Below are 12565 nucleotides of genomic sequence, written 5' to 3' on the forward strand. Positions count from 1 at the left end.
ATTCAAGTTTAAACTAAACAGGTTTTTTTTTTTTTTTTTTTTTTTTTTTTTTAAATTTGCGTATCACACACATATATTTAAATGTTATGTTAAAAATATTACTTAACATTTTCATTTAAAATCTGATGCTAATTTTCATTTAGGATTTGAAAGAAACAAAATACATCTGCATATATTATTATTTTTGCTTGATCAATTTTCCTTGTCCTGTTAATGATTTTCAAGCAAAATATATAATTTTTTTTTAAAAATATTTTTAGACATACTTAAATTACTATATTTTTCTCTGTCTGTAAAGAATATGTACTGTGATTAATGCATGCTTAGTTTATTATTTTGTAAATATAATTAATTCTAATATGCTAGGAATAAAACATTTTTTTGTTTGTTAAATTTTGAATTAGATAATTATTTTACTAAAAATTAATTAGAAAATATAATATTATCATGCTATAAAGTTGTAAGTAATGCTGTGCTTATATTAATTAAATTCTATTAGATTAATGTATAATTAATTTAAATATTAACTATAGGCAAATTAATTATATCATATTTTTTTATATATTGTCTTTGTTTGCAGTGAATATTAATTATTATATTGTAATTTTAATAACTTCTGTTATCTGTTTATAATTTATTTTATTGTTTTTTTTTCTTTTTTTTTTTCTTTAAAGAAGAATACAAGTAACATAAAATTGGAAAGTTTTGATTCATCCATTCTGAATCATCACTTGATTTCTCACAAATAACATCTATTTTACTCATCTGTGTAACAATAATGTTTATATAAATACATGTATATTTTTTAGTTTAATTGATATTAAATTGAACTGATTTTGTTGTGATGCAGAATTTATCATTAGTGTTGTAAAAAAAAAAATCTTTATATCTAACACTTTAGTGTATTCCTACATCAAAATTGATTTGCTATTATGCATCATCTCTTTATCTTCATTTTTTTTCTTTTTTAATTTTAATAACCACCACTGAACAATTCTGTTTTTTTTTCCCCATAATTTAAACCAATATAATGGTTTTTCTTCCTAGTTCTGAACTAGTCATGTTTTTTCTTTATTTTTTTATGTTTATGTTTTTTGATGTTTTTTTAAATGTTGGAAGGTTATGTGATGTGGTTTCAGAACCTTTACTTGATGTTACTTTTTTTGTTGCATTAATTTTCATATTTGCTCCTGCTAAATTGTGTCTGAATTACAATGAAACATAGATATTATTTCTACTTTTTTATTACAAATTATAAATGCAGCTATTTTTGAAAGAATGAATTTATTTTACTATTAAGAGCAATAATTATCTTGTATTAATTAATTTATTTATTCAATATGCATAATAACTGCCACAAGGTTATGTATACTTATTTCATTTCCCCCCCTGATTTATACATATTTTTTTTGAAATTGTTATTTATTTCTTTTGAATTTAAAAAAAAAGCGTTAATTAAAATAGTCTGCACAAGTATTATATAAAATGATTAAACTAAATCAAACTAAATTACATGTTTGTTTATTCATTTTTTTTCTTTAAGGTATCTAGAGGCAGTTGTTCAAAGGCATAGAATATTTAATTATATGTATGAATTATTTTTAATTCAATACTTTATTATGTTTCAAGATTGTTTTAATGATATTTCATATTATAATATATGAAAACATGTTTTTATTGCTTTGTAATAAAAAAATACCCAGATTATTTTTTATTAATTCTTCTCATTATATTGAATGCATCCAAAGTTATTTAATGTTTTTGTGATTATGATAATTTAAGCGAAAGCTTGAAGCAGTTGAATTGTTTTTCTCTATCGATAGGATGATAAAACTTATTGAGAAGTTTTTCATTGTTTATTCAGTTTCTTTTAGAAAAGTTATTCATAGTTAGATTCTGATACTATGAGGAATGGAGGATTCCTTTAATAAGTATATCATGGAAAAAATTACTACAGTGTTAATATTTTTGAAAAACAAACAATTAATATTCCAATGTATTATAAATATGTAGTTAATTATACTTTAATTTATATTATAATAATAATTTCAATTAATTCAATATAAATATAGATTGTGGTTATAATATATTCACAATTCATGGAATATTTATTTTTTACAAATTTATTTATTTATAATTAAATTTATAGCATTTTTTTTTATCGATCTTACGACAGCGTTCTCATTTTTAGGTGACTTTCTAGTTACAAATCTGTTATTGGCCATTAAGCTAATACTTTGAAGTTTGTAAATAATACAATTTTGTTTTGCAAATTTTTGAGTTATGGTATTGCAACAAATATTTGTGCCCACTCTGTATTTTCCTATATATTTAGGTTTTTTTTTTTACTGATCATTAACTAATCATTTTAAATAAGAATAAATTTTTATTGCCTTATTTACCTATTCATTGAATGTTCTCTGTTTGCTTTTCCTAGTTTCCACAGATTAGATCAGACAAATGACACTTTTTTCTTGTATTTAAGTTGGAAGATGTGTGTTCTGGGTTGGTTCTTGAATTGATTTGCCTGAGATGCCAAGATTGTCAATAATACAATAAATAAATAAAATAACATAAATGATAGCTGTATTTTATCTTATATATATTAACTTGCATATTTCATCATAATAACCAAGTTCTAATACATAAAATAACGATTTTTCAGAAGTGATATTTCAGTCAGGAAATTTAAATATGATAGTTTCTTAGACTAGTTTTATGTGGTTTATTTATTTTATTTTCTAAAGTTACCAAAACTTCTTCGATATTTTTATTTTCCCTTCCAAATCATTTATCACTTTCTTCCATTGAAAAGAACGCATTAAACCGCCATTTTCTTTCTGAACGCAACCTGAGTTTTCAACATTTTCTTTGATGGAAAATAAGCAAAAAATACATTTTTTTTTTCGAACTGAAGGTTGAAAAATTTATCATTCTTGGCATTAAAAATGATTTGAAAGAAATTAAATCGAAATTACTGAATTATGTGGCATGACCTTTGGGTTCTTGCAATGCCAGTATTTTATTAAATTTCTTGTAGTAAACAGGAGAAACGAAAAATTCTCATTTTGCTGAAAAAGGAATTTTTAAAGAGAATTGCATTGCATGGTATCTGATTTTCAATTTTGGTAGCTTATATTTTGAAGTAAATATAACATATTCCTATAGAATTCTTCGATACTGAAGCCAGTAAGTTCTTACTATTATTGTCGGGTTCAAAATTAGTCAAACGTTTTTTTTTTTTTTTTTTTTTTTTTTCTTTTTCTAATATTGGTTTTAATCACTCTGTAATTTTCACTGATTTTGTTCTAAAATTTATATAGCTTTTAACATGGAATAGTAACAATTGTTCTTTTCTTTTCTATCTCTATATATCTTTTTATTTTTTATTTATTTATTTATTGATGAAGAACTGAAACTAAAGATGATTTTGAAATTATTGTAATGTTTTTATATTAGGCAAGTTATTTGATTGGACAGTTGTGGCTAATCAAGGCTATAATTGAGCTGTCTTTGATTAGGATGAAGATATGATAAATAATATACAAGTGTTCTTTGCACTTTTTTATTTTCAATAAGTTGCTTTACTTCAAGGAAAAAAATTATTAAAAGTGTATTTTTAAATTAGATGTTCTTAAAAGTGGAAAATATTTATTTTATTCTTATTTAATTTGAAGTAATTTGAAGACAATTTTCTTGTATGAATAGACTTGTTTCTTGTAAACCATCATAAGGAGGGTTTGATCGGACAAGCGGCATTATTTATTAAAATTGCTATCTTTTTATAAAAAATTCTTATTTAAGCTAGCTACTAAATATATCAGAATTTTTCGAAAATCTTTCATTTTTATCGGCGGTGAAAGAAAATGTTATATATTAAATAAACTGGTAAATAATAGCTGTTAAAGTTATTATTTATCCTAGAAAATTATTTATTCACCATTACTCACCATTTTCATTCTTCTGAGATGTAAATGACTGGCTGAAAATCTTCTGGGAGAAATATTGACTACCAAATCCATTTCCTAAACATGTTATAATTTTCCAAAAATCTTCTTCTCGTAAAAAATGCCACATAATTGAACAGATTTATAAATATTCATCTTTAATTCGTAGATATTTCCATTTCAAAGGAAAAAAAATACTCATATTTAAAATCTCATTAAAATTATTTATTCTTATTCCGGTTTTAAAATGATGACTTAATGCTGCCAATTGATTTTTATTTGACGTTATATTAAATATCGTTTTATATTGATGATTTATATAATTGAATAAATTTAATGAATAAAAAAGTTTTTTGAGAACATACTTATGTAAATCTTTAAATATATATATATATATATATATATATATATATATATATATATTATTGTAATTTTCTTTGTACTTAGTAATCTTTAATTTATAAGTAATTATTTTAAATATAAAAAAATCTTATTTTTAAATTCGCTGTCATATGGTACTACGTCTATAGAATCAAAATTAAGCTTAATTCCTCGATTAGCTGACAATTAAGTACAAGAAATATTAAAATAATAATCGCAATTGTGATAATTTATGGTGTAAAATTTCAAAACTTGGGAGAGAATAGGAAATCTATTATTAAATGAAAATTTTACGAGCATATAACAAATGAATTTAAATAAAAGTATGTATAAATGCTTTTATTTGCTATTGGCACTCCAACTGTAGCGTGTTCTCTACCTTCGGGAATCTATTTCCTAACTTAGAAAACAACTTTAAATATATGATTTTGAGATGGTACATCATTATTAATAATTATAAAACTATTCATTTATGAACATGTTTCTTTAATTTGTACATAACTTGTATATTACTAAGAAGCAATTAAATTATTATGTTAGACTTAATAATTTAAAAGTATACGATCACAAGACTTGGATAGAAAAATTAAGATGTTTCAGTAAATTATGAAATGTATACATGCGAGTTTTAATGCTATACATTCCTCAATTTCCTGATGTTTTAATATGTGCAATGAGTGCATGTAATTTGCATTGGAATTTGTTGATTTGATTTAAAGTCTCGTAGATAAATTTTTAACTTATTATAAATATTAGCTCTGTTATGAAAATAGCACGAACTCCCAACAAATATCTTAAGAGTTCTGGACAAATATTGAAAAATGATTCCACCCTCTTTATAACAATTGTACACCACCAAATAAATTTATATATAAATGCTTTGTTTTCAGGTATTTGTGCATTAAATTATTAGTCGCTTTTTATTTTAATTACAGGCAAGTTAACATTTATTATAGGTGATGTTTAATTTTAATTAAAATATTTAATACGCAGTTTGATATTTTCAACAAAGTATATTGAAGTATCAAATTGCGATTGACATTGAAGTCATTTCCATAGTCTTGCACATGTTCTATTGATTATACACAAGAATATTTCCACTGGAATCGAGTCCCATTTCATTGTAATGCCAATAAAAGAGTGCTCACAGCATCCAGCAATCATCTTTTTAATTGTATTGTATCTTTTGTGATACCGAAATTGTCCTTTTTCATTTGTTAAGTAAACTGAGCAGATAATAAACAGTTTTTAGCTCTTAGCTTTCACAAAACGAAAATTACGCTATTGAAATATTTGATTAATAGTAAGTAGATTTTTAATTTCATTGCAATAGTGAAAATATTGTTGAACACTGTTTAAAAATATTTTTTTAAAAAATTATAAAAATTGAGAAAAAAATTACACAATCTCATGCTTATCATTAAAATATATATTTTTTAAAATTTTGAAACATTGTAATGGAAATTTTTTTTAATTTTAAAATAATGTAACAATGTTACAATGTTTTTAAACAATGCAATTTTTGTACAATAATTTTTTAAAAAGTTATAGTGGGGAAATTTTCATCTCGCTTGATATTTGATTAATTAAAATTCTTATTAAAATTTCAAAAGATTTGTTTTGGGATGATCCCAATTCCCTGTGATCCCAATTTTCAAGACTTATTTGTGTCACAATTATTAACTCTCAATCGACGGTCTGGCTTGTAAAGCGCCAACTGGAACACATATTCGTTTAGTATTAATTGAGATAAACAATTTTCTAGTGAAGAAGAAGAATTTATGACCATGAATGGATGAATTTATATCTATTTATTATAATTATCATTAAGAATGAATTTATTTAATGCTCCTATGTTATGAGGCAGTTGCTCCGCAGCAATTAAATATCCAAATACATAGCGCATATTGCAGGAAGGAAAGGGTCTTACAACATAACCAAGTGAAGATATTGTGCAAAAAGGATATCGCATTACTGCATTTATCATATGACTAGGATGTTACTTGCTACTCCACGTTTTATTTTCTCACACCGCACAATTTCGCTTTACACTGTTTTCATTTTATTGCTTAAAACAAGTTTAACAGAAATAATCGTCAGTCAAATTTATCGACTTGTGAAGGGCTTGTTTTAACGAGTTTGGCGACAAAATAGAGATTTAAAAGCCTTGAATGACACCTCTTTAGCTAGAAGTATTGCGAAGTTGCACATTTTCCCAAGAAGGGGAAATATTTTCCTTTCCAAGCCTACTTTTTAAAAGCAGTTTTGCTAAAATTTTGGCTGTCATTTGTGTGGTGAATTTCGAGTTATGAACTATAGTACCGAGTAATCACTGGCTTTATGGTATTTATTTTAGCTCCTTCAACTATGTTTCTACATTGTTTATGTATTCATTAGTCAGTCTTTTAACTAAACTCAAATTAAACACTCTGCAAATCATTGAATTCTAAAGACATTTTAAGACGTAAAGTGCAATTAATTCTTATTATTATCATGTGAGAACATATATTAATTTGGTTTGGGGATTTTGAAGCCTTAAAATGCTCGGCAGAAAATTGGCCGCTACTTACCACTTTTGAAGCATCAATTTTTCGCTTTTAGGCTTATTAGAAAATGTTAAAGAAGGTTGTCACATTTAGCGACTCATAGCTAACAAAAAGTAACAACTTTGCGCGAATGTACAGTATAACGACCAATTCTTCTGTTTGGCGTATGTCAGGGTCGTAAGAAGTTATCGCACGAAGAAGCACAGAGAAGAAAATAGGAACAGACGCAAAACCGCGAGATTAGGTATCAGACGTTTATATATATATATATAATTTGTTTTTAATATTCATTTTTCTAGCGGGCAAAAATAAAAATAAAAAAAGATTTTGGAGATCAAACGATTTTGAGATGATTTAAAAAAAAAAAAAAAAAAAAAAAACATTGCTTTTTTAAATATTTGCACGTGCGTAATTTGATATTCACGTGATTGTTTAAAACCGTTTTTTCACGGAAAAAAATTCTGCCCTCGAGATAAAAATTTTAGAACTGGATTAATTTTGAGATGGTCAAAAACCATCGCTTTTCTAAATGTTGGGGATTATGAAATATGAGTCATATGAGAACATGATTTTTTCCTGTCAGATTGATACCACGTGATTAAAAAAACAAAAACAATGTTCTCACATGATAACTTAAAATTTGCGATAGGAGATTTCATTTTTTTTTCCTTATTAAGTTAAGTCACGAAAAATACTAACTTAAATTATCGAATTTTGTGTAAAATTCGATTTCTTTTATTATAGATACTAGTTAATTTTACTTTTTATTTATTTGTTTATCTTACTCAATTTTGATTTATTTCGTTTCTTTCAATTAACTCTTCTATGCATGTGAAGAAAAATACCCTTTAGAATTGAATTCATCAACTTCCACACCATACAAAGGAATATTTTTGAATATATCATGAAAATGTTTTTCTTTTCTTAGGAAAAGGATTTTTATGATACTTTGAGCGTTATATTCATTCGGAAGAAGATTTTTTATTTGTTTGAAATGTTTTCTATTTTTCTTCTTATTTTTTTCTTGCAGATATGCCTTAATCTTTTCAACTCGGTATAACGTAGATGTTTATTCATATTTATATGCATATCTTTTTTTTTTTTTTCGTACTTTTTGGGTTGAAAATAAGATAGTTTCTTTTGCTGCGGCGCTGCTTATCTCTATGGAAAGCTAAGCAAAAATTTTTATTCTAGTCTCGCAGTTTTCCGTTAACTGTTGATGCAGATCTTTTTTTTATTACTTTTTTTTATTTTAATACTGCTCCGTCCTTGTTTATTTTTATTTATAAAAGCTAATAAAAATTCTGAGTTTGTATCAATATCATTTTAGTTCAATTTTAACGAATATTCTATAATATATCATCTTGTATTTTATGTTGTATATATTAAAATTCTCCTTTATTCAAAAAATCAAAGTTAAATAAGCTGTAGAGTGAAATAGTGATGCATTTTTGTTTGTTTTTTACAATAGTTAAAAATCTCTCTCTCTCTCTCTCTCTCTGTCTTTTTTTTTTAATCTAGCGGAAGCATTTTTTTTCAAAAATTTTCTTTTATTCTTGCATTGTATGGCGAATTTTGTGTTTAACTTCATAGTATAATGCACAGAATCTTTTACCCGTTTTAGATTTCTTCTGATTTATAAAAAAATTTTGAAAATAGTAACTCTAAAATTTTTCTTTATTCCAAAGATTTTTTTTTTTTTTTTTTTTTTTTTTTTTAAGGCGGAAACCATATTTCAAATTTTATTTGCCTAGCTCATTACCATGTTTTTTTAAAATTATCTTCACATTATATATCCACATTTTATAATCAAAACTTTTACCAATATAAGTCACAACTAGACAATAATCTACAGTTTGGGTTGAAAGATAATATACTAAAAATAACGAGTTTTGACAAATAATCTTAGTTGTAGAAATGGGAAGTAAAAATGTTGTAATCTTATAACTTTAAGCGAGCAATCCTTGTATATAATGTAAGTTTATTTATTTCGTGTACCTTGGGAACGGCCGTAACAATTTGGACCAAAATTTACATTTAGATAAGGTTATGTTTTTTATCTGTATCGATGTCTTTCTTAAAAAAACATGACTTTACATACACAAGCGCGCGCGCGCGCACGCACATGCATGCGCATACAAGCAGTGCAGTATAGTGATCAGAACAACATGAATGACGCGTGTGTTGCAGGACCTTGGTTCGAGTCGCGATTTTTGCATTATTTTTATACTTATGTATTTATATTAAATATTTTTGCTTTTTAAGTTTATGTATAAAGGTATTTTACCTAAAAAAACGCGATTTTACTCCCAAAAAAACATTTTTTATAGCTAACTGTTAGAACCTTTTCTATCTACTGTCATGCTGACAATGTCATATAGCATTCGTTATCTTGGACCCGATTTCACCAAAACTGAGTGTAAGTTCAAAAATATAAATCATGATAGATAAACTGTAAAATGAATATTATAATATCGCAGGTTGTTTCGAATAACGGAATGCAATATTACAATATTGCACTCTGCATTTTCGATCTAACAGAGTGCAATATTATAGTACTGCATCTTGAAACTAAATGCATTCATGATTTTTTTTTGTTTAAATGACCAGTTCATAGTATGTAGTAAGATTGAAAAACAGTAATATGTAATTCGTTTCTAAATTTTTTCTCCGACAAAACATGATTTTTCAAAAAAAAAAAAAAAAAATTGTTGAGTGAAGCTTGGTTTTCCACATATTGATAGAAAAAAGGAAAAAAAAATTATGCCAAAAATTAGAAACAAATTAAAAGATTGAAATATTTTAACTAAACCACATAGTAGATTGGCAAATGTAAATATTTTTTATGTTCTTTTTCCGAAGATAAATTCCTATTTTTATTCATAAGAAAATTACATTTAATTTTTCACTTCTTAAATCTTACATTACTCGACATCTGGGTAACACTTTTATTTGCAACAGCTAGAGTGAAGGGAAAAAATGCAATGTGAAAAAAAAAAAAAGACAGTATCGTTAATTTTAAAAAAAATGTTCATTAATAACAAAAATTACATGCTCCAAATATCCCAGCTTATGGAAGGAAAGAACTTTTATTTTCCTGGCAGATTACAGGAAAGGGTACAAGTGCCATCTTGTTGAAATTTTCTTAAAAACTTAGTTTGGCGTAAGATATGAAGCATGAGAAGAATTAAAAAAAAAATGACGTTTTTTTTTTTTATTATTATTATTTTCACATCTTTATACATAAGGCTGCATTTTTAAAGAAGTCGCATTTGCCCCTTTTTTTACTGCACGCAGTAAAAGTTCTTTACAGTAATCAGGTAACGAAAATGCTTTTCGGAATTAATAATACTCCGCAATTACTGAGGCGCACCAAGAACAGTGCACGATATCCCATCAGCCATCATTAACGTTGTCATATTTCATTAGATTAGAAGATACAGCAGGGCAACTTGAGAAAATGGCGCAATAATGTCGAGTGTTTTCGCCCTCATTTCCAGCAAAATAAAGCGGGGCTAATGCACTTCCGTCTCATTAATTTCCATCATTTTCTCTCCAACTATACATCGCAGCGATAAATTTTTGCTCTAAATTATTTCCTGCCCTCCTCCCATTTTTGTTACGATGGTTTTTAAAACAATGCTAAATGAACCCAAATTGTAAGCGCCCTTTAAGTGAATTCTAATGATACTGGAAGATGGTATCTACGCCCCTGGGGAGAGCTCTTGCACCTGGAAATCAACGCGATTTACAGAGTCAGCAACTGCTCCAAAGCCTTCATCAGTGGGTATCGAGAGGATACAAGTTAATAAGGCATGATTACATTTTAACTATGAAATAATCATAGTCTGCTTTCAGAGACGAGCAAAAGCGTTTCAAAATAGTTTGTGATAAAAATGCTTTATTAACTATTTCTTTGGAATGACACGGCTCTAAAAGATTATTTCTATGCAGCCTTTGGGAATTAACGACTTAATAAAGCGTCGACTTATTCAAATTCAAGTATCATGAAAGTCTTAAGTCATATTGGAAACAATTGACTTTAGAAAGTTAACTATTCAGAGCTTTGGGATTTCTTTAATATGATAATGTTTATAAGGCGATATTATGTCTATAAATTGAAGATGCACATTTGAAAAAGATTCAATGCATTAAATAGGGCAAATCTTAACGCCAAAACACAATTAATCAAGTAGGTAGAAATATAGCTACTAAATAAATATTTTGCCAAATTAATTAGATTTTTTTTAGTTAGATAAATCAAAATTTAAAGTTTTTTTTTTTCGATTCCGGAACATGTTATTAATCAAAATTTTTTATACCACATTAAAATTCAGAAAAATAATTTTTAGACAATATTTTTTTTCCATACACTTTTTTCTCTAATAATTTTTGACTACTTTTTTTTTGTATTTTACTATTTAATTATTGTATTTATAGTCACGTGAATTACGAACACATTAAACAGTTTTGTGTGTGTGTGTGCTTGTGCACGTTAACGTTTCTATGCATTTAATAGTAAATTTAATCCTTTGAGCTCGAAAAGGTAATTCGATGAAAAAGTTATTCCTTTAACAAAAGGACTTATTTATTGCTCCGAAAAGTAAATAAATGTTTTAAGTTAAATTTCCACGAAAAATTAATCGACAAATTCTTACTATTCTGCATATATTTTTTACAATTAATAGTTTTTAAAAATAAGTAATAAGTCAAAATAATGCACCGTTATGAATGGTGCCTGAGATTAGATATCAGAGTGCGAAAGGTTAAAAATAATGCTAGACTAATCAAATTTTAAACATTATCATGCGGCGAAGTTTCTGAAGAGAGAGAAGTTCGGATATCTCTTGTAGCTTTATTATTTATACGAAACATTTTCATGATTGTACTTTAATTGCAGACTAGCAATTCTTCATTTTCATAAACAAGCAGACTCATTTCAAAATAGTTTGTCGCAAGATTAATTCTTAACTGGGGAGTGCAGTATGTCAGACCACAAAGATGGACTATCGTCACACTTATTCTATTCTTAGCTCAATCGAATGAATTGACCATGTAGCTTCCTGTTTCGTGACCTTCACCAAATGTGCACTTTTTCAATCGGTTTCAGCAGATGCTTTTTAAAATATTTCAGCTATTTCTTTTCGCGAAGTCTATGAGACCGCACTTTCCTTTTAGTTTTTCAATATTATACAAAATTTAGCAGATGGCTCTAAAAGTTGGCCCTCGAAATATCACCCAACCTACTGATCCTCGTTATGAAGCAGAGCTCCAGAAACTTTTAAATGAAGCAGAAAGTGTTTTTGTGATGATGATGAGGATAATTGCACAGCAGATTTTTTTCGATGAAAGTTCACATTCGACGACTGATTCTGATATGTATGTTGAAATATAATGAATTTTTCTAGTGATAATGTATTTTGAAAAATTTCCAAGATATATTAATATACCAAGTGCAATGTCTACAGAATTTACAGGCTGATTGTTATACAAGTACTTAATCTGTAAGCTTAAAATGACCTCCAAAAATGATACAATGCCGATAAAAAAAAGGGTCAATTTTACCCATTGTCAATTTTTTTAAAATTTTTTTACTGAAATTACTGAATTTTGCATTATATTGTTTTCTATATATCTTTGTATATAGGAAAAATAAATATGATTTAAAAAGTAAAAATCAATATGTTTTTT

At 26.4% G+C, this 12565-nt stretch overlaps 1 protein-coding gene across 1 annotated transcript in view; it reads left to right on the top strand.

The window, feature by feature from the left end:
* LOC129963995 (synaptogenesis protein syg-2-like) overlaps positions 1–12565 on the top strand; it is a 314287-nt gene that overhangs the window by 217898 nt on the left and 83824 nt on the right. The window lies entirely within an intron of this gene.

This window comes from Argiope bruennichi, chromosome 3 (assembly GCF_947563725.1).
Source record: "Argiope bruennichi chromosome 3, qqArgBrue1.1, whole genome shotgun sequence".
NCBI lineage: Eukaryota > Metazoa > Arthropoda > Arachnida > Araneae > Araneidae > Argiope > Argiope bruennichi.